Genomic DNA, 24,346 nt, shown 5'->3' on the forward strand with positions numbered 1-24,346 from the left:
AGGCGGATTCTTAACCACTGCGCCACCAGGGAAGCCTGGAAAGTATCTTTTGGAGCTTATAACAAAGACCCTAGTTTAGTACCACACTGAATCACCACTGCCAAAAATGCTTTGCTTCCATCTCTACCAATTTTATATCACATTACTAATTTTTAATCCTCCAAAATTTAATAAATTAATTGTGTTAATTGTTCTTCTTGTGTAGAATGGTACAAATAATTTATCTCCTCCTCCATCTTTTTTTTTTATCAACAAACTAATTCCTTGTGGGCCTCTTTTAATTCAAACTGCTCTAGTCTTTGATCTGAAAGTCAGGTTATGCATACTGATTTGCTCATTTTGAATTTTATCAATTTAAAATTTAAACAGATACTTTTTCAAGTGTCACATATTAAATTTAAATTCTTCTAATACTTGTTGATGAATACCTGATCCGTCTCTGGAGCCAAAATTTTTATACAATTTGTTTGTTTTTAATACCACCAGATGTAGTACACCTAAAACTAACATAACATTATAGTATGTCAACTATATTTCGATAAAAATATCTACAACTAGATAGTACGGGAAAAACTATGTCATCTTTCTGAGACCAATTTTCTGTGACTATAAGACAAAGGAGTTGTGCTAGTTAGTCTTTAAGATGCTCTCCAGCTCCAAAATGGCATGCTTCTTACCAAGCCAAAGCTACCATTAGTTTATTTATTTGAAAGATATTCATTGAGAGCCTATGGTATGCCAGATACTGTATACGGCATTTTAAACACAGTCATTAATTAGCTCTTGCGTTCAGGAACTGAGAATCTGCTGGAGAGCTCATTGCTGTAGAATAACAATCTATTTATGTTTGTATGTTTCTTTACGTGTTTTTAATGTACCTTTTCTATGTCCCCTCCCTTGCCTCTCACATTATTCAGCCCATAGGATAAGGCATCCCTGCTGTTCTTCTTTCCTATCATCAATGGATTTTAAATCTGTCCAGCTTTCAGAGTTTTCCAGCTCTTCCATTGCATACATGAAACCATAGTTAGAGGTAGACTTAATCACAAATTGAGTAGGTACCTGACTTCCTAATATGATTTGAGGGACTTTCTGCTTGAATTTTATTTTGTATTATTTTTCAAGTGTTTAAAGAAATATAGAGATAACAGAGGTTTCAGTTTGAGAGAAGATAAGCTAGGGGAAAAGTAATAGATAAGAGTTGTAGTGATGAATGAGGTGGTCTGGTATGACGACACGCCCATTCAAAGTCTTTGGTTTATCCCAATTATTTCTGAGCCCATCACACTTTTGAGTTAAGTCTGATAGCCATAATAAATTTGGATGTAGTTGTCAGTTAGCTTAGAAATCTATCAATGCCTTGGACAAGAAGGGGGAGAGTCCTGTTCCACTGTGATCATTATGTTCACATTGGGGCACCAATTTTTTAAAGTGATAAAAAATAGAGGTCATTTAAAATAGAAGATCTGAATACTGGACAAGTTCAAAGCAACACATATGAGATGGAATAGTTGGAATAAATTGTAGTTGTGTCACTTTTAAGGATTGTTATTTTTAAAAATACATTTCTATATAGTCTTAAATATTAGAACTAAATATTGATGGGGATCTGTATTAACTCTTTCTCCCATTTTAAAATATATATTTTTTCTTTTTTTAACAGTTTTATTCATATTCAATCCATACAATTCACCCATGTAAAAAAATGGGAGTAAAAGTTGGCAAATTATGTATTGAATAAGGGGTTAATATCTAAATATATAAAGAATTCATACAAGTCAATAGAAAAAAATCCAGTTACAAAATGGGCAGAGGATCTGAATAGACATTTTTCCAAAGATGACATACAAATGGTCAGCATATGTATGAAACATCACTAATCATCAGGGAAATGCAAATCAAAACCACAATGAGATATCACCTTACACCTATTAGGATAGTAAATTGTCAAATTCTCCCTTCATTTTTGTAAGGCTTTTGCTTCATGTATTTTGATGCTTTGTTATTTGGTGCCAACCTGTTTGTAATTGTTCTATCTTTCCGGGTTGATCCTTTTATTATTATAAATATCCCTATTTATCTTGAGTTACAGTCTTTATTTTAAAGTCTATTTCATTCCATGCTAGTATAACCACTTCTTCTTTCTGTGGTAACTGTTTGCATGATATAATTTTTCTGCCTTTTTACATTCATCTACTTTTATCTTTGAATCTAAAGTATGACAACATATAGTTGGATTATTTTTTAGTCCAGTCTGAAAAACTCTGACTTTTGAATGGAATTTGTTTAATTCAGTCATACTTAATGTTATTTTTGTTATAAAATTGATCCTTGAACAACACAGGGGTGAGAGGTGCCAACCCCTCAACACAGTTGAAAATTCATGTATATCTTTTGACGCCCTCGGAACTTAACTACTAATGGACTACTATTGACCAGAATCCTTACCAATACCATAAACATTTGATTAACACATATTTTGTATGTTATATGTATACTGTATTCTTACAATAAGTAAACTAAAAAAAAGGAAAATGTTGTTAAGAAAATCATAAGGAAGAGAAAATACATTTACAGTACTATACTGTATTTAACAATACCATAAGTTTACATATTCCATTTACAGGATTTACAATATTGTCTTACACAGTACAAAACACTGTGGATGTTGCATGTACTATTAACATTAGACACCAAAAATGAAAAAATAATTTGAAAAAGAAATTCATATATATTTACAGCTATAATAACTCATGCATTGGTAATAAAGGAGCAGCGATATGAATGCTTCATGGTAACCTAGTATATTTAATACAACTGACATGATCGTTTCATGGTAACCTAATGAATGAATCATTATAAAATTTTTATGGCATACAATATTATAATCATATTTATAATACAGTACTAGAAACACTGTTATCTTGTTTCTAAAAACCACTTACCTGTGGTTATAGGCTGATACACAGTTTCTCCAATTGTAAGAGAGAAAGGCATACTGTACAGTAATATAATTCCTTGAAAGCAAAATTATAAAACAGTAAGAAAACTAACAAATTATTAATTTTATCTGAAATATGACTCATTCCCATTTAAGGATAGAACATCCACTTCAATACAATTCTTGCACATAATGTTCTACATTATGAATACGTATGTAATGATGATGGTGACACAAAAATGTCCCATACAGTTCTTGCCATACAGTTCTTGGGTTTTCACAGGAAAACACACACATACACAACAGATAAGTTTCTTAACTGTATGGCATGATTATTATTTACTATCTATTAAGTGGAAGTGGATCATCCAAAAGGTCTTGTCATCATCTTCACATTGAGTAGGCTAAGGAGGAGGAAGCGGAGGAGGGCTTGTTCTTGCTGTCTCAGAGGTGACAGAGGCAGAATAGGCGAACCAGGTGGTGGGAGGCAGGAGAGGCTGGCACACTCAGTGCAACTTCATGGAAATATATTGTAATTTCTTCCTGATGTTTTTGTCTTTTCATTTCCCTAAACATGTTTCTATAGAGTACTAATCCTTCTTCCATCATTTGCTTTAGTTTCAGCCCATATCATAGAAGGGTCCGTGTTGTAAAAGAAATCAAAAGCAGTCTTGAATAACTGGAATGCTTTTGCTAAATTTTCTAATGTTAGTTTGTTTGCTGGCACTGCTTCTTCTATATCTTCTTCCTCATTGTCTGGCACTCATTTGGAAGCACTCACTTTGATGCAGTCATCTTCTGTTAATTCCTTGGGTGTGGTGTCTATTAGTCCTTGAATTTCTCTAAGATCCATATCTTGAAACCCTTCACTCCCCATCTTTTTTGCCATATCCACAATCTCTTTCATGATTTCCTTGATTGACTCTATCATAAATCCCGTGAAGTCATGCACAACATCTGGACACAGTTTTCTCCAGCAGGAATTTATTGTTTCAGGCTTGATGGCTTTCACAGCTTTTTCTATAACAACAATGGCATCTTCAATGGTGTAATCCTTCTAGACTTTCACGACGTTCTCTCCATCAGGATTCTCTTCCATAACATCGACATTTCTTTCCATAGAGTACTGTGTATAATGAGTCTTAAAAGTCCTTATGATGCCCTGATCTAGAGGCTGAATTAAAAACGTTGTGTTTGGGGTAAGAACACCACTTTGACGCCTTTGGTGTTGAACTCATGGGGTTCTGGGTAGCCTGGGGCATTGTTCAATATTGAAAGATCTTTAAAAGGCAGTCCTTTACCGACAAGGTACTTCTGACTTTAGAGACAAAGCATCAATGGAAACAATCCATCTTGTACAAACAAAAGACTGGCAGCTGCTGTTTATATATTTTTCTTCAAGGCTCAGGGGTTAGCAGCTTTTTTAGATAAGGACAGTCTTGATCATAAACCCGACTGAATTTACACAAAACAGTAGGGTTAGTTTATCCCTTCCAGTCTTAAACCCTGGTGCTCGCTTCTCATCCTTACTAATCAATGTTCTTTGTGGCATTTTTTTTCCAGAATAGGGCACTTCCATCTGCATTAAAAACATGTTTAAGCAGATATCCTTTCTCTTCAAAGATTTTCTTAATGATGTCTGTGAACTCCTCTGCTGTCTCTTGGCTGGCAGTAACTTCTTCTTGTTATCTTGACATTTTTTTAAGCCAAACCTCTGTCTAAAATTATCAAACCATACTTTGGTGGCACTAAATTCTCTAGCTTTACACCCTTCACCTTTCCTTTGCTTTAAGTTGCCATACAATGACTTCACTGTTTCTTGAATAATGTTGGAGTCTATAGGTATGCCTTTCTTACAGCAACCTTGCAGCCACATACAAGCTGCATTTTCAATATGAGATTAAAAAAAAGTCATCCGCAAAAAGTGCAAGGTTTTTGTGCCTTCTGGTGTAGCTGCAGGGACAGCTTCACAAATTTCCTCTTCTTTTCTTTTTTTTTTTTTTTTTTACAATGGCTCTTATGCTGGATTTATCTTGAAATGGTGGGCAACAGCAACTGCAGACCTCAGTCTATGGTGCATATCAAGCCATTCTACTTTTTCTTGTAATGTCGTGACTTTTCTCTGCTTCTTGGGAGCATTTTCAACATTACTAGTGGCACTCTGTATGGGTTCAGTGGATTTATTCAAGGTTTACCGTATTGCACTCAACAGAATAAAAAATACAGGAGAACCATGAGAGATCACTTTTTGCTGGGATGCTCTTTACTGGAAAGATGAACTGCTCATGTCGAGAGATGTTTAGTGTCACATGGCACTGTACATGAATATTCAGAGCACTTGTGGTCACCCAATAGCAACCAGTGGCTATGAAATTATTTCAGTAGTACTGTATGTACTACAGTTAGTTTTATACAGTTATAATATAATACGGCACCTTCATGTTTGTTTACATTACCCTGCACTATGATCTGTGTTTGTGTGTGTAAGTTTTGATACATTTTAACTTTTTATTATGGATTTGTGTATATTTTATGGTAGTAAGTGATACAATAGATGGGTATCTACATATATTTTATGCATTCAGAACACACCTAACTTTTTCTTAATTTTTAAATTGTTTTGCTATTTCTAGGCTACATGATCTGTCTGTGAGTTTCTTCCAATTTCACACACCTCCAAAAATTTTTTTCCAGCATATTTATTGAAAAAATACCTGTGTATATGTGGACCTGTGTTGTTCCAGGGTCAACTGTACTTAGATTTATATCTGTCATTTCACTTTTTTCTTTATACATGTCTCATGTCTATTTTGTTCCTCTCTTCCACCTTCTTATTTTCTTTGACATTAAGCAAATATTTTCTAGTGAAGCATTAAATTTCTGATTTGTTTTGCACTTTTTTTAATTTAGTTTTTTAGTGGTTACTTTACAGTTTGTAACATACATCATAACTAATCAGAATCAACTTCAAGTTTATACTAGCTTAACTTCAGTAAGATATATAAACACTACTCCTGTATAGCTCTATTCATTTTCCCTCTCTTTGTGGTATGATTTTATGCATATCTCATCTACTAATGTTACAAATCCCAAAATACATTATTATAATTATTACTTCACATGGTTTTCTGTCTTTTAAAGCAGCTGGGAGAAGAAAAGAGATCAAGTATACGTTTATAGGTTTTGATGTATTAATCTTCTTTTTTAACATTTCTGATGGATTCAAGTTACTATCGTTGTCACTTCCTTCCAGCACAACTTTGCTTTTCTTCATTAATTACAGTTTTCTTTAGTTCTTTAAACATATTTATAACAGCTACCTTGAAGTCTTTTTCTCTTAAATCCAACATCTGGTCACTTTCACAGACAGTTTCTGTTTCATACTTTTTTCTTTCTTTTTCTTTTTTTCCTTGTAAATGGGTCATACTTTCCTGTTTCTTTGCATGTGTCATTATTCTGTTGTTGGAAATTGGACATTTTAGATAAGAGATTGTAGCAATTTGGGGTACTGGTTCCCCTTCTAGGGCTTGTTATTGTTACTTGCTTACTTATTTCTTTAGTTATTTGTTATATTACTTCAGTGACATATCTTTCTCTCTTTTGGTGTTTAGCTTCTTATAGGGTTCCCAGGGAGACTCAGCTTTGTATATGCACCAGAGACTCCAGAGACCACCTTAGCCAACCCTTGCTTTCACCTTGGTGAGATCCTATGCTACAAACCCAGCCAAGCTCACTCAGACTTCTTTATCTATAGAACTGTGAGTTAGTAAAAGAGTTTTGTTTAAGCCACTACATTTGTGGTAATTTGTTACGCATTAATAGAAAACTAATACAATGGTTAACCAGTGTCCAATATTATCCCACTCTAATCCATTCTCCAGAGAATCTTTTCTAAAACGGAAATCAGATTGTCATTCTTCTTTGCTTCCCAGTAACTTCAGAAGAAAATTTAAACTTAGCATAGTGTCCAAAGCTTTACCTAAATATATCACCTGTGCTGAAATCAAATGGTGAATTTGTACCCCTTTAATAAGCTGGGCTCTCGTTCACCTCCGTGTGATTTCACAAAACACCCTGGTCCCTCATGCTCCATTTAAAATGAAATCTGAACTCTTTACTCCTGTCATTTTTTACCTACACAATCTGCTCCTCCTTTCTTTATTTCCCTGGTTTTATCTATAGTATCACTGTCCTCTTGCTTACTACACTCCAGTCACATGTGTTCTCTTCATACATACAGCCTTTGGACTTTCTCTTTTCTCTGCCTTAAATGTTCTTTTCCAGCTCACTGCTTGGCTGGATAATTCTTATCATTCAGATCTTAGCTTAAATGTCACATCTTCAGAAATGCCCTTCCTGACCACTTATTCTAAAAGAGTCTACAAGTCACTCTCACAATACCCCATTCTATTTTAATTACACACATATCTATATCAATTCATCAGAAAGATAGAGCAATTACAAACATGAAGGCACCTAATATTTGTTATTGTTTGCATCAAAATATATGAAGCAAAAGTCTTAGAGAAGTGAAGGGAAGAAACTGACTATTTTCCATTCTAACAGGAGTAAGGTAATATCTCATTGTCATATATTTTCTTGGTTATTTATTTGCATTGCCACTCCCCACATACACTAAAATACTGGTTCTATAAAGCAGATAACTAGATCACCTTTTTAACTGCATCTTCATTTTTTAGAAAACGGCACACAATTAGCACTCAATGTTTGAATGAAATAATAACCTCATCAGTGTGGGTGCAAGGTCATTAAATATGATTGCACAGTGCACAACCTGCTCAACCATCCATGGGAGGCAGCCACTGAGGGATAAAGCACAAAAAACACATTATGCTATGATTTAATCTTCATAAGAGAGTTATAGAGTTATAAGGGGTAAGTGGGAAGTTTTTATTTAAACCAATTTCCTCCAGTACTCAAGATTACATGATGTATTACCTTGGCAAAAGTCTTGATCACTCTAATATCAGAACTGTGGCAAGTATTATATCTGCAGAAAGGCAGGTCAGGGGATAGTGGTTGATTTATTCAGTAGGAGAATATAATTACACTAATTATTGTTTTATAATAAATTAGCAGTGATCAAATTCTGTAATGAAGCTGTTCAGCACTTTTGGCCTGGGAACCAGCAGGCTGAAATTCACTGGGCAATTTATAAAATAGACCTATTAAGGAGTATATTTTTCTAAAAGCTTACCTGGCTAAGGTTGGCATAGGATTCTTTATTAAAACCAGTATGAATCAGTCAAATCATACAATGTGAACTCTAAAACAAATGAAATTCCAATATATAGAATACCGATTGCCAAGAAAACCCATATTCAAAAGGAGAAGATATTTAATAAATTGGGAGTTTGAGATTCATTGGCAAAGGAGTGAAAGATTTTCTATGGAAAATATTTTGGAGGTATATGTCAGCAAAAATGTAACTAACCTCAATTGCCATTGAATAATATTTTCTAGAAGAAGGCATCTCGAGACCTGGTATTCAGCAATCATTGTTGCCTGCATAGTTTTGTATAAATCGATTAAATTCTACAAGGCTTAATTTTTACTGCTAAACAGGGACAAAATAGCAATAACAACAGCAATGTGCCTTTCCATCACATATGACAGTTTGGGGCTCAATTGCAAAAACTATATGATATAATTTCATAAACTGCAAGGCAATATTAAAAGTGAGCTATGCATTTTAGTAACAATGATACTAGATTTGCTAGGCATTGAATACTCAAATACATAGCAACACTCCAACTCACCTATTTTTTATTTTCACAGCACAAATTGCTATGACCATTGAATAAAAATTAAATAGAATAAGAGATACATTAACAATATGCTGAACCTGCTGACTTTCTTCTTTTACACCCCAGGGACACTGAGGCCCTGGGATCAAAAAGGTCAATGTGAATGTCTATAGCTAGGTTCACATAGCAGATCTCAAGGTTGTAAACCTTCATACCCCCATGTTCAAATTTCAAGAGTACTGTGTGACTTAAGACTTCCTTCCTGCCCGTGAAAGGGGCTCTAGTCATAAGCTTATATGCGTCCTGTGGCCTTGTGCTTTTCCTCTCTCCATTCCCCCTCCATATGGCATTTCTGTTGCTGTGTCAAGTCCCTAGAGGCCTCCGCATCAGCAGTCACAGCTGGCAGGAGTGATTTCTATAAAACATTTCAGGGTGAAAGGGGTTTCATCCCCCTACAGAGCTATCACTATCAGTCATCTCAGCAGAATCAAGAGTTGAGCCTCCTTCCAGCGTGACAGCAGCTGCAAACTGCTGATATCCTCTTGATATGGATTTCTTGATTGCTAACCTAGAATAAAATGTATATTGCTTTGAAAAAAAATACATGCAGAAAAGCTTCTTACTTGAAGGATTAAAAGTAAAATTGGTTTTTGTTCTAATTTCCTTCTGTTCTATTGGAACAGCAGGAGTACAGACTTATTTTGACTATCCTTCTGCCCAAGGCAATGGTATTTTTATATTAAACAAAACAAGGGATTTACTGCAAATATCCACGCCTAGACTCAGGAGCCAGGGCTACAAGTCAGCTACAGGAAAATTGGATTTTGTCACATGAGATGCAACTCTAGATATTTTTTCCTTAATTGACTCAGTGACTGCAGAAAAGTTCATTTACTGTAATCAATATTACTTTACATTGTGCCTCAATCAAAAACTACTTTCTGTGGTCAATAGCAATTAGACAGACGTTCAGATGTAATGAAACTCAAGATTTATACCTGCCATTCTTCTCAAAAAAAAAAAAAAAAAGCTAGGGAAACAGATAATTGCATTATATTGAATTCGCCACCTTGCAGGGAAGACCTAGAATGGGCTTTGGAAAAAAGTCAGAAATACCACAGGTCAGGAAGCTGAGATGAAAAATCTTGCTAAACCTTTATTTCTGATGTCTTTCTAAGTTAACCGAGATCTAATAAACAACAGGAAGAACTCTGAAGCAGAAAACCCACAAAGGACACAAGAGGGATATAAAGTGTTACATCATAGGCATTTTCAAAGAAGCAGAATAATTTCACTGGAGAAGAAATTTATAGACAGTTGTCTTTGGTGTTAATGAAGAGCGATGGTTGGTGAACATTGGAAAGATAACAAGAATGAAAAGAAATCAGAGCGGGAGGCATACTAAACAGAAATGATGAGACATGAATGAGCACCTGTAAAGAACTGAATGGTCTGTCTGAATCAATTCACTTTGCCCCCCAACAAGGTATTTTTTTTTTTTTTAGACAGAAGTGGAAAGCTGGGAGCAGAAGACAAACCCCTTCCTCTCCTTTGAAGCTCCAGCTCCAATCCCATTCCTTAGCTCAGGATGGCATATAAACCTCAATTGCCTGACGTGCCCTTGAGTCCCATAGTTTTATGATTCTCCTAAACATATGAAATTAAACTTGTTTTTCTCCTATTAATCTGTCTTCCATAAATTTAATTATTAAACCAGCCAAAGAACCTAGGAGGGTAGAAGGAATATTTTCTTTCCCTATAATACAAAGACACAGCAGTTTAATAAAGTAGCAAGATCCTAGAACTGGAAATCTAGATGAAGTCTGGTAGGAAGGATGATTATAACCCAAGTTACTGCAGGACACAAAGCCTTGGGAAACACAAAAAGAGACATACTTGTACCACAACCATTGTAACTTCCTGATTTTTCTGGAGATTTCACTCGCTCAAAAATAGCAATTTCTCCAGGAAAAAAAAAAAATCTAGAAACACCAATCTCATATTTTTGCTTTCTGGTTTGAAGAAGTTATTGAACTGTATTACAGATGCCTACAAATACTCATGAACAAGACTCTCCTTTCGTTGCTCAGGTGACTTAACTCTCTTTGACCATCTTGTCTTTTGGCTTCTATCCTTGTCATCCCTCTTTATCCATTTTCCTCAAGACACTCAGAAGAATCCTTTGAAAAATAGAGTTAATTGGGTAATAATCATTTTCCTAACTCAACCCTTTCAATAACTTCCTGTTATGCTCTGAATACATTCAAAACTTCTTCTAATGGCCTGGAAGGACCTGCAAGATATGCCCCCCTCACCTCGATAGCTGTATCCTGTGCTACTCTCCCCAGCTGGTGATGGTCAGTACCCCAAGCACCTCTTCACATGAGGAACCTAACATCTCTTTCTCCCTCCCTCTCCCTTCAGTTAAGAACTTTCCTTCATGCTTAAGGTTTTGAAACTGATTTTTCTTACCAGATGATGTATGGATGTTTGTCCTGGAGAGAGAGAGGGAATTAGCCAGAAGTCCTGATGATCTCCCATCATATTCTTTTATTATATTTAAAAGGCATTGATGGGCATTTCACTTTAATTCTTAGTGGTGTGGACTCAGCAATGAGCAACACAGGGAATTATAGGAAGACCTGAGGGGAAGGAAAGAAGGGAGACAGATGGAAAACCAACTATTAGATGAATAATGATAAGTATAGAAAATTATCAGGGATTCAGGCTAAGGAAAGAGCCTGTTGTCTACAGCAGAAACCTAAGGAAGGAATAGATATGAAATTACAAAAGGAAAGTACCAATGGACCTAAAAAGTCAAATAGGAATTATTGAACATGATACAGTCACAGAGAGCCTGTCAATGTAAACAATGGAGTGAGAACGAATATTGAGAAATATAGTTTATATTTTGAAATGACTTGTATAAGAATAGGAGAATGAGTAAAAAAATAAATTTGAATCTTTCAAAAATTATGATTCTTAAAATGTTGACCTGATATAAAATTAGCATAGAGGCCAAGATGTCATTGGTCCAAAACTCAGCTGCATTAACATTCTTCCTATATCCCAAAGGGCCTAAATAGACATTAGTACATCAGACAGATTTGCTTTCCTTCACTTGCTCTATTTACTTTCTGCAGTGCAGTGCCTTTTTTTTTTTTTTTTAATTAATTTATTTATTTATTTATATTTTTGGCTGTGTTGGGTCTTCGTTTCTGTGCGAGGGCTTTCTCTAGTTGCAGCAAACGGGGGCCACTCTTCATCGCGGTGCGCGGGCCTCTCACTATCGCGGCCTTTCGTTGCGGAGCACAGGCTCCAGACGCGCAGGCTCAGTAATTGTAGCTCACGGGCCCAGTTGCTCTGTGGCATGTGGGATCTTCCCAGACCAGGGCTCGAACCCGTGTCCCCTGCACTGGCAGGCAAATTCTCAGCCACTGTGCAGTGCCTTTTATGAATGATCTTTTGTCAAAAAATATGCTCTAGGTACAATGCAAACACATGTTGAAAACAGGACAGGGCTTTTACTGTTCTAGCTTCATTCAGGCATCTAGTACAAGTCTGCTGTTATCTTAAGCTGTACTGTGTCCCTACCTTCTCACTTAACAATGACACAAAGATCCAATTTATAACCATCAGGTAGGAGGGGGTATTTATCTCTTGTGAGGACATACGCAAGTGTAGGAGGCACAAATGGGTTTGCAGCACATGTCACAGTCCGTTGGAAGTTGAAGATGAATCAACAACAACGAGGACATTTTAAATTATCATTTTGATTTCAATTTGCTGCTACACCCACAAGTAAAAGAGCAAATAAATGATCATTCTATAACAGGAAAAACCACCCATCCTTTACACCAACCAAAAGGGCTGTAATAATTACAGGGAACTTAAGTGGGGTGAAATTGTGAACTAAAAACCAGAACAAGCAGCAATAATACTCTGAATCCCAAACTGAGCTCAGAAGATATTTTATTTTGCTTTATTTTGATTTATTCTGCTACTGAACCATGCACCAAACAAAAGTTTTGGGGTTTTGTTTCTTTGTTTTTAATGTTTTAGAGAAACAAGATGAACAAAATAGAATATATATATATACACACTATATATGGTTTCTATGTATATAATATAGTCGTATATATAGTTTTTAAAAATGATTCACTTTGAACAAAACTAGAATATTAAAATATTCTCTAAAGTAGCATAATATTTTCATTTCAGTACTTCCAATTATATACTATATAATCAGGATATATATTCCTAAACATATACGTATAGATGTCTGTGTGTGAATGGTGTGTACATGTGTGTATACATACCACATGAGTATTAGCTATTTGAAGATTAATTTGGGGGGAGTACAAATTGTCCATATTTTACTCTTTTTACAACAACATAATAAATGGCATAACATGTAAACAGTTTCTTTTTTTAATCAGATACTTCTTTTTATTTGGCTTTCATTCGTAGCATCTAATCTTCACATTTGGCACATGGAAGACACATCTACAGTGCAAAAGAGGCACATTTTCTGGCCTCTTTCTGAACGGTTTTGCAGGGGCACAGTGAAAGAGCTGAGAGAACAAGAGCACTCTGACTTGATGAAGGTGAATTTGTTGTAAGGCCAACTCTTGGTTCAGCCATTAAACTTGAGCTTAAAGTCAATGCCTCTTCCTTCTCCCCTGCCCCCATCCCCCATGTAAGGCCAATTCGGCCTTAACCTTGTTTTAAAAGGGTTAAAAGCATTCCATCCATCCCAGAACAAGTAGGTTAATTTCACGGAGGAATAATTTTTCAGTGTTTTGTGTCGGTCGGTTTGTGCGGTGTGCTGAGTCAGCAAAACTCTTAAACGGAGAATAAAATGAGGTTTTAAACAAAACAAAACAAAAAAACGGGTAAGAGTGTAGACCTTTCTATCTGCTTTCATTCACCACCTCTGCATTGAACAGCACAGTCTCTTAGAGGTGGCAAGGTGACAAAGGCCTTGGAGGATGGCAAAGAAAAGCCCAGCTTGCCATTCTTAGCCTTGGACTCCATGCCTTTGAACACAGTGTCACAAAAAACTAAAAAGAAAAGGTCATTGGAGATTCTGCTCCCTTCTTCCTGTGTTTCCTTTTGATTATTTAACTGAATTTATCCAAGTAAAGCTGATCCAGGGAGATTTCCGCTCGCTGGCTCACCCCCATCCTCGCCCTCTGCACCGTATCACCGTTGTGGTTGGCTGCGCCTCGTCCGCAAAGCCGCCCCGAGAACGGCTGGGTTTGGCCACGCTCAGGCCTCCCGGCTTCCGTCACCGCAGGGACGCGGCCCCTCCGACGCCCCGTAGAGCTCCGTCAGCTTCCGGTCCGTCCGGAAGTGTAAGCTCTGCTCCGAGTCTGATGTGGCCGACTGCAGGGAGCTCCGCGACCGGGCCATACCGAACCACTCCCCTCGAAAATGTAAGTGTGCAGACGGTCGAAGGGCGGGGCCTGCCGGTCCAGGGCGTCCTCATAGATCTTGGCCGGCACGTAGCCGTGGAGATGCTGTGGACGGACGTCTGAGGTGTGTAGCAGGAGAGGCTCTCCGTCTCGGGCCGCGTGTCCGGCCGCGTCTTGGGGGCGCCGCCTGCCTGCGCCTCCCTGGGCTTCCACGTGGCCGCGGTGTCGAAGGCCTCGGTGTCCTCCTCGCCGCCGCCGCCCTCATCGTCGATTTCTCGGTGGATCTAAGTAGTTTCTTAAAGAGCCTGGTACATTGTAGGTCCTGAATTCATGCTAGTTCTTTTACCCTTTGTGTTTTTTTAACCTTTTTTTTTTTTTTTTTTTTTACATAAGGTCCTTGTTGTTATCTATTTTAAATATAGCAGTGTGTACATGTCAATCCCAAACTCGCAATCTGTCCCTCCCCGCACCCATCCCGCCTGGTAACCAGTCTGTTTCTGTTTGGGAAACAAGTTCATTTGTATCTTTTTTTTTTTTTTTTAGATTCCGCATATAAGCAATATCATACATTTGTCTTTGTCTGACTTACTTCACTTAGTGTAATAACCTTGAGGTCCCTTCATCAACAGATGAATGGACAAAAATGTGTACATACATACAAAGGAATATTACTCCGCCTTAAAAAGAATGAAATAATGCCATTTGCAGCAACGTGGATGGACCTGGAGATTCTTTTCCACTTTGGATAATGATTAAGAAAGGAATTTTTTTAAAAGATCGCTTCTACTAATTCTGTGGGCATAACAGTTTTGTCATGCTATAATAGAAACCTCTAAGTAAAGCATTTCCTTGGCTCTTTACAACAAACCAATTAAATTGGCAGTGTAATTCCTAATTTAGAAGAGAAAGAAGAAGGAAGACCTAGTAAAAATAACTTGTCTGAATGCACACAGTTAGATAGCAGTGAAGGTGGTAGGGGTCAAAATTTCTACCCAGGGATTCTGACTCCTGTTATGGGTTGAATTGGGTCTTCCCCCAAAGTTATGTTGAAGTCTTACCCACAGGACTTCAGGCTGTGACTCTCTCAAGAAATAGGGTGGTTGAAGATATAATTGGTTAAGACGAAGTCATACTATAGTAGGATGAGCCTTCAACCCAGCATGACTGATGTCCTCGTAAAAAGAGGGTAGACACACACAAGGATAAAGTGTCTCTGTGACAAGGTATTGGAATGATGCATCCTCAAGCAGGGAACTTCAGGGATGGCAGGAAACACCAGAAGCCAGAAGAAGCAAAGACGGAGTCACCCTCTACAGGTTTCAGAGGAAGCAGGGGGCTGTCGACACCTTGATTTCAGAGTTTTGGCCTCCAGAACTGTGTGGTTTTCCAAAGGACATGATATTTAATCCATAACCTTAAGAAAGAATAAGGATGTTCCAGGTAAAGTAAGTTTAAAGTCAGATTACGGTTTTATTTCTGTTGTTGGAGATGAAGTTGGTAGTGATGGTGGTGTTTGAATAGCAATAAGCTCAATATGGTTACCTTAAATTATGGAGTGTACTCTAAGGATACATGTGAGAATAAGTAAATAAGGATCTCAGCCATGTGGCTGAGGCTGGAGAGAACCTAGGCAAAGCCAAACATCCAGGCAGAGCAGGAGTGGGAACCAAGCAAAACTAAGGCCCCTGAGCTTGGACAAGGGAGGTCATTTAAAATTCAAAGCAGGTGTAGGAATCTTGGAGGCAAAACTTCTGAGGTTTCACTCTAGTTTTCTACCATTAATTCAAATCTGCCTCTGTTTCCACTTACTTTTCTGTTAATAATTTGCTCACTTCTCCCCATATTTTCTAGCACAAACTCCAAGAAGGGAATCAGATTGGCTCACCTCATAATCATCATTTACATTTGGGCAGTGTTTTTCCCACCAAGCCATGTCATAGGCTACTGGTCATCCTGTTCCATCTTTCCAAGTCTGTCCCTCAGGAAGAGGTAACAGGTGGGGCAATCCTAGGAGAGGCTGTATAGGGACAGACTTTCCAAAGGACATTTGTGATAACAGTTGTGAAGGGCTTTCCATGTCTATCTAAGGAATTCTAATTTTATTATTTGGATTGCAATTAAAAGATGTTCTTACACAGGGAAGTGTCATGATTAGCTTTGCTTTTTAGGAAGACCTTTTAGAAGAAAAGACAAATGCAATGAGAGCAGTGGATAAGATGTTAGTGAGAGGCTTTGCAAGGTCCAAGGTAAAGGGCAGAGGTATAACTAGAGCCCAGGGTTTTTCTACCTTCTGCTCCTTGGTGGTTTCACAGAGAAAGCTGACTCAAGTATCTTGCACACAGATCACTTGAGATAGTCTGCCTTGATCTTTGCTTTTTATCCAGCTTTATTTAGCAGCAATTCATCAGTAGAAGGGATGTGTGGACTTAGGGTTCTGGACAGTGATATACCATGCCTCTACACTGGGGGAAAAACCGCAAACCCTGCTGTTCTACCCATGATTTTAACAGCTTGAGTTATATAAATGCTTTTTGCTTCAGAAAAGCACAGCATCAACCAGAACACCTTCCACGAAATGGCACTGTAAAAAGATTAAGGATGGAGAGATCCATTTTGCTTTAGGTAAAAGAAAACCCCACATATTTATTATTGCCATCCTCCTTCTGCTTTACTTTTCTTCTTTTATTTTTATTTATTTTTTTTTTAAACTTTTTTTTTTTAATTAATTAATTAATTTATTTTTTATTTTATGGCCGTGTTGGGTCTTCGATTCTATGCGAGGGCTTTCTCTAGTTGTGGCAAGCAGGGGCCACTCTTCATCACGGTGCGCGGGCCTCTCACTATCGCGGCCTCTCTTTCACTATCGCGGCCTCTCTTTGTTGCGGAGCACAGGCTCCAGATGCGCAGGCTCAGTAATTGTGGCTCACGGGCCCCGTTGCTCCGCGGCATGTGGGATCTTCCCAGACCAGGGCTCGAACCCGTGTCCCCTGCATTGGCAGGCAGATTCTCAACCACTAGCGCCACCAGGGAAGCCCCTACTTTTCTTCTTTTAATTAAGTTACAACCTTGTTTGAGTTCCGAGGATTCTAATCACGTCATTATCAAGCCACTTTAGAGAGGGAAGGAGGTTTGGCAGGAGTTGGGTGTGTCTGAGTCCCCACATACAATAGATACAGAGCAGAAAACAAAGACTAATGTCACTCAGCCATCTTCTGTCTTACATTTCAAACGGTTGTTCTAAACCAAAAAATACAAATATTCCTGAGCAGTGGGAAAAGCAAAGCAGGCTGTTGTTGTTGTTTGTTTCCACTTTGCATCTCTCAGTGAGTTTCCTAATAGTGCCTTTGACAAGTAATATGCTTTCCCACTTGTGATCAAAATCTTTAAAGAATAGGCAGCTCTTCTCTCCTTTATCAGCTTGCTCTGTCACTGCTGCCCCAGGAGATTTTTTGTTTTTATTCCCAAATAAAATCATCTAGGGCCACAACTGAAAGGAAGATGTTTTATAATGAGTAATTACACCAAGATCATTTCATTAACCCTTCATTGCCCTCAAATCTGATTTAACCTTCCCCCAAAAGAGCATAATTGGAAATACAGGAAATCTATCACAGCAAATGACAGAGCTGGAAGAGTTATGCTTGCATGGTGTGTGATGGAAAAATGCACCTTGAGGGGCACTGCCTGACCTTTTCAGGAAATCAGCAGTCGCAATTATGTACTGGAAACACACTGAGTTTCCAAAGGAGGAAGAGATGGGGATAGCATATTACAGTCCAATGCACTTCTCCATTTACATGGAGCATGTTGTGTAGTTCGTAAGAGCAAGTCAGATGGAAAGCCTGGATTCAGATTTTGCAAGTTGTCTACCCCATTCCAAGTTCTCCTGTGATAATGGGGGTTATGCTAGTTACTAATTCGTAAAGGATTGTGAAGATGTGATGCAGTAGTGTACATAAAACTCTAAGCAAAGGGGTTGGCACATAGTAGACCCCTAAGAAACGTTAGCTTTTCAAGGTAAGATAGATAAGCCACTTCCCGTGAACTAAAGGAATTGGTCATCTAATGTAAAACATAAAGATTCTGGGAGATAATACTGGTTTTGATTAATTTGGTTAGTTGATTTTGATTCCAGGTAAATTTGGAAACAATTATTTCCTCAATCACTGTCCATTTGGTTGTAATATTACAGAGCTATCCCTAGCCTCTGTTGTCCTCTGAAGTAGGAATACGTTATTATTATTGTCCGTTGCATGTTGGGACGTGAGTAAAAGAGATGATGCTTGTCTCATTCAATTTTAGAATTCATCAACCATGGAAAGAAGTTTAGCATATTGGGAAAACCTGTTCATAGTAGTCAGATAGATTTTGGTCTAACATATTATTTAATAATATTAACATATGTACTTTCTGTTTGCCTTTTTTTTTTTTTAATCCATTGTCAGATGGGTTTTATTTATTTTTATTTTTTGGCCACTCTGTGCGGCATGCAGGATCTAGTTCCCCGACCGGGGATCTAACCTGCACCCCCTGCGGTGGAAGCGCAGAGTCTTAACCACTGGACCACCAGGGAAGTCCCTGTCTCACTTTCTTCATTCTTTCCTACAACAGTTATTAATGTACTGAGTACCTAATGGTGATTTTTTTTTCATTCCATTATTCCTGCTTTTTAGTTGGAATTTTACTATGAGGAAGAGCTGTTCTTTCTTCCTTATTTATTTATTCATTTATTTACTTACATCAGTATGGATTCGTGTACCTTTAGTTTATTCTGTGGGTTATAATCCTTTACTACTATTATTTATTTTGTTGCTCGGATTGTCCAAGAGTTGGCCTTTGGGAGTACATCCTTATCCCCTGTACTATTTGAACATGATCCTATCTTCTTTTGAACCTTAATTTACTTTCTGGCACCACAAAGAATTATCCCAAGCTCTGTTTGTATTTTCTGCCCCAGCCTTGGAATCAGCTATTTCTCCAAGGAGCCCTGGTTCCTTTTATTGAAGAATGGAATTTAGAAGTCAAGATCTGGATACAAGGTGTGCTAATTGCTATCACGACATCATTGCTTCTGGGTCCTCTCAGCAGACAGGGCTAGGAAATTCTACCTGTATATTCCTACATTCACACATCTACATTTTTACATCTATCCGTCTTTATATATATCTAGAAAAACACAAATTCATGCTGATTCCTGTTGTCCTCTAAATTAGGAATTCTAATCCAGTACCACAGAGTTCAATCTAACATTCCTCCTGTCCTTATTCATAACTCCTTTTTCCAATGATGAGAAATGTGACTCTCGTTACTTACGGTATATTTACTTATTTGTTCACTCTTTGTATGTGTACAAAGTTGTTTCAGAATTGCTTAACCATACTCCTGTGAAAACCAAACTTACGAAATGGAGGACCACGAAATAGAGGACAATACCTGTGGATAGTTCTTTTTGTCTTTTTGCCTTACAAAACATATAATCAAAAAGTTATATTCCAGTTATTTAAATTAGTTATTTTCTTTCCTCACTGATTTCAATTTACTTATATCACTTATTGGTACTACAGTTGGATTCATTTGTTTGTATTCCCTTTTGGATTCCCCCAGCAATTCAGTTGATTTCATTGATTCATTGATTCATTTATTCTTTCATTTTAGGTAAATTCTAAAGGTCAGAACTGTAACAAAAGCTATTCTCAGAGAAGTGTTCTCCCCCCACATCCTATTATCTCATTCCCATTCTCACAGTCTTTTCACCCCAATCCCACTTTCTCCCTTTAAGTAACCAATCTCATTAGTTTCTAGTTTATCCTTCCCATATTTTTGCACGAATAACCAGAGACATATGTAGTTTCTTATATCCCTTTTTTTTCTTACATAAAAGTAGCAAACTATAGATACTTGTATGTGCTTTTTTGTTTTCACTTAACAATATATCCAAGAAATTTCCTCATATCACTTTATAGAGGTTTTTCTTATTCTTTTTGGTAGCTGCATAGTTCTATATTGTAAGGATATGCCATAGTTTATTCAGTCCCTCTTCTATGCATGGGCATTGGGGATATTTCCAATATTTTGCCTTTAATAAAGAATGCTGCAGTTAATAACCTTGTGCAGATGTATATTTGTATGTTGAGGGTATTATATGTTTATAGTTTCTGGTGCATAGTAAATGTTAGTTACCAATCCTTCCAAGCATGAGAGGGCCTGAGCTACGTTCTAGGAGGTTATTATATATCCGGTGTATAAAGAGGAAAAAAGAAATGTCCCAGGTTGAGAAAGCTTGGAAAACAGGAGACAGTCCAAAAGACAAAGTCTACTGGCGAGAAAGAGGAGCGTTAAACTTGTTGTGACATAAAGAATCTGCAAATCTAGTTGAACCAAGGTGTTTGGGAAGAAGAAAATCAGAAGAAAGAGTCTGAGGCCACAGTGAGTGGAATCCTTTACAGGGAATGGAGAGCAAACTATTGTTAAAGCCACAAAGGAAGTAAATGACTCATTGCAGAAGGCCTGGCAAGTGTGCTGTTTTGGGGGAGAAAAAAAATTCTCCAAGCTATTATTGATGGAAATGTAATAGAGGCTACAATAAGTAAAATGACGACTTGTTCTCTTTCTGACACTTCTCATAAATGCATCTAGGGCTTCCTGACCCACGTCCCTCCATTTGAGAATTCTCCCCTAAGACAATTCTCCAATTTTTATAACTTCAAATTGATGCATATTAAAAAAAATAATTTCTGGCTCTGTGACTGTTCCTTTTATCTTTATCCTGGTTTGCCTTAAGTCAAAAAGATATTACAAAGGAAAAGAGAAAATTGTTGAAGTTCTCATTTCTCCCACTAGGTGAAAGAGGTGTTTGAGGCACCAATAAATACGTTCATCCTTATTGTCCAAATACTAAAATAATTGAAAGAACGGCATAGACATCAGAGAGACAGAAAACAAAACAGCAGCTTTCATACAAACAAAACAAAAAACGAAGTAAACAAAAAAATCAGATTGGAGAATGTGATTTAATATCTGTGATACAATGATCTTGTTAATGCTACATCTCCATCACAGGAGAAACAGGAAAATCAAAGGCTTCCCTTGTTGGCGGGGGTGGGGGGTCTGTCTAGCAGAAAATAGAAGCTTCCTGCCAACAGGTTCAGTCTGAAAGTGGAAAGCAGGAGGGGTGGAACTGGGCACACTCAAGTACACTTTCCAAATTCATCAATCAAATAAGTTACTTCTCTTTCCATGTGCAGACTGATAAAAGATGGGGGAAGAGGCCAGGGCCCCTCTCCATGCATAAATTAATAGTGAGGAACAGTTGTTCTTCTCTAATACTGCAGACCCATCCACACCACTGGAAAATAACTCCCAATGTACACACTTCCAAAAGTGAGATAGCAGAGTTACTTTTATACTCCAGGTGCATTTTTCAAAGCCACACTTTTGCCTTCTGATGTGGCCATATGTTAAGACTCTGGGTTTTATTATATATATTTTGGTGGATCAGCGCCCTGCTGGGTCCTGACCTTAGAGGAATGCTTGGTGGCAAAGCCCTTAGCAAGGGTCCTTGAGGCTCCTAATCGATGATAATTAAATGCTCCAGACTCCTACTGCTTTTGTCTCTCATTTTGGGGGTTTTTATTTCTTTAAAAAAATGTTTTTAAAGTCTGATGCTGCCTTTACATCTTGAACTAATTATTCTTCCAAAGCTCCTTGATTTGTTTGTCTCATGCAGGGAGAGACAGGTACGAGAGTTAATTAAATATCCTCTCATCAGACAGCTGATGAAATGTTCAGTGCCCCTGGTTCTGGTGTGTGTGTGTGTGGCTGTATGTGTTTATGTTCTTAACTTACTCTTCTGTGAGGAGACTGAAAGGCCGTATTGGTCTCCTTATTTATTTTAGTAGCTGGGTGGACTTTGCTTTGGCAAAGATCAGACTAGGCAGCACAGAAGCAAGGTAGCAGCAGAGGTCTAAGTGGGTTATTTAGCTGACAGTGCTCGTAAGTAATTAGGGCTGTGTCATAGCCAAAACCTCTCTCCTTGACTCTGCACTAGACACTGAACCCCCAGATCTATTTCATTGTGTCCTTTGTGCTGATAGGGATGGACACAGCCCATTGCCTGCAAGGATATAGGAGGCTGTTGGAGAGAACTGTGTTACTACAAGAAGAACAAGATTATTACAAGAGCAGATATCTGAGCGAGGGACAGGGAGTGAGTGATTGGGATACTGGCAGGGCTTAAATGTCATCTGGGAGGAGAGAGCACTTTTTTTTTCAACTTTATGTGCAACAAAGAATCATTTCTAGGCTTTTTATATCTGTGGTCACAGATACTGTTTCTTTTAGTTAGTTTATTTTAAAATGAATACATATGCTGTCTTTGGGTAGAGGATAGGTGAGAGGAAGACATATCAGATACAAGAGTCTTTGAAATTTATCTCTGATACTATTTAAGAGACAAGCTTGTTTCTGGGAAGTTAAGTCATGGTTTATCACAGATAGAAGATATATATAAGTTATGTGCACTTTTTTTTTTTAACAGAAGGATATAATTTTTTTTAAAAAATAAATTTATTTATTTTATTTATTTATCTTTGGCTGTGTTGGGTCTTCGTCGCTGTGCGTGGGCTTTCTCTAGTTGCGGCTAGTGGGGGCTACTCTTCCTTGCGTTGCAGTGCGCGGGCTTCTCATTGTGGTGGCTTCTCTTGTGGTGGAGCACGGGCTCTAGGCGTGTGGGCTTCAGTAATTGTGGCACACGGGCTTCCATAGTTGTGGCTCGCGGGCTCTAGAGCACAGGCTCAGTAGTTGTGGTGCACGGGCTCAGTTGTTCTGCAGCATGTGGGATCTTCCTGGACCAGGGCTGGAACCCATGTCCCCTGCATTGGCAGGTGGATTTTTTTTTTTTTTAGATACACAGTTTTTAATCATAATTTTTACCCTTTTAACAGTATAGCATGAGTATAAATGCTTCAAAAACATCATTATAGTAGGCTCATGCATATGCTATACATTATTTAACCATTTCCCCTTTGGTGAGTATTTTTTTCTTTCTTTTTTTTAAATTTTATTTATTTTTTTATACAGCAGGTTCTTATTAGTTATCCATTTTATACATATCAGTGTGTACATGTCAATCCCAACCTCCCAGTTCATCCCACCACCACCCCCCCACCACAGAAGGATATAATTTCTTAAAATAAGTTATTTATTTCCCATTTTGAAATATCCAGAAAAAGTGCCACACATTTCTTCATTTGAATAATGAGGAAGATTTTTTTCCACATAATAAAAAAATAATGAAATCCTTGGAAGGGGCATGGCTGCCTTGTCTGGCGTCCCATCCCTAATTCATGCAAAGGTATTTTGGGTTCATCATCCACATGTCTTGAAAAATATCTACCTATACTTCCTCTCAAGGAGCATATTTCGGGGGACTTCCCTGGTGGCGCAGTGGTTACGAATCCACCTGGCAATGCAGGGGACACGGGTTTGATCCCTGGTCTAGGAAGATCCCACATGCCGCGGAGCAACTAAACCCGTGTGCCGCAACTACTGAGCCCCACACGCTGCAACTACTGAAGCCTGTGTGCCTAGAGCCTGCGCACTGCAACAAAGAGTAGCCCCCGCTCACTGCAGCTAGAGAAAGCCTGTGCGCAGCAACAAAGACCCAATGCAGCCAAAGATAGATAAATAAATAAATAAGGAGCATATTTCTCTAAAACCAGGTTTCAGACCCTTCATCAATTAACTAAAAGACCACCAGCATCACAGAGTTTTCCATATTCATTCCAGCTACAAGCCATCTTTTCTTGAACTCCTTTACTCTGTGGCCTCACCTCATTTATAATACTTTTCAGACGTTGTCTTTAATAGCTATTTTGTTCTGCTCCCTATTTTCATTAGTATGTATATTTCTTATAAGACGGGACTGTGTCTTAAGTGGGCTGATGTATGAACTCAGCATTCATTCAACAAGGCCCTGATCTCATGGAACTTATTTCTAATTGGAGATGGGGGTGGGGAAGATAGAAAAATTAACAAGTACATAAACGTATGAATACACAGTAATAATTTCTGAAAAAAATAAAACAGTAAGATGGTATAGAGTGAGCTGAGGAGGGGGGTTCTATGCAGGCAGAAGTAGGCAGTAGGTAGGTTGAATAGTCAAGGAAGACCTCTCTGTTCTGCAAACTGAAAAGAAGCCTGAATGAAAAGACAGGACAGAA

This window comes from Eschrichtius robustus, chromosome 21 (assembly GCF_028021215.1).
Source record: "Eschrichtius robustus isolate mEscRob2 chromosome 21, mEscRob2.pri, whole genome shotgun sequence".
NCBI classification, from domain to species: Eukaryota; Metazoa; Chordata; class Mammalia; order Artiodactyla; family Eschrichtiidae; genus Eschrichtius; species Eschrichtius robustus.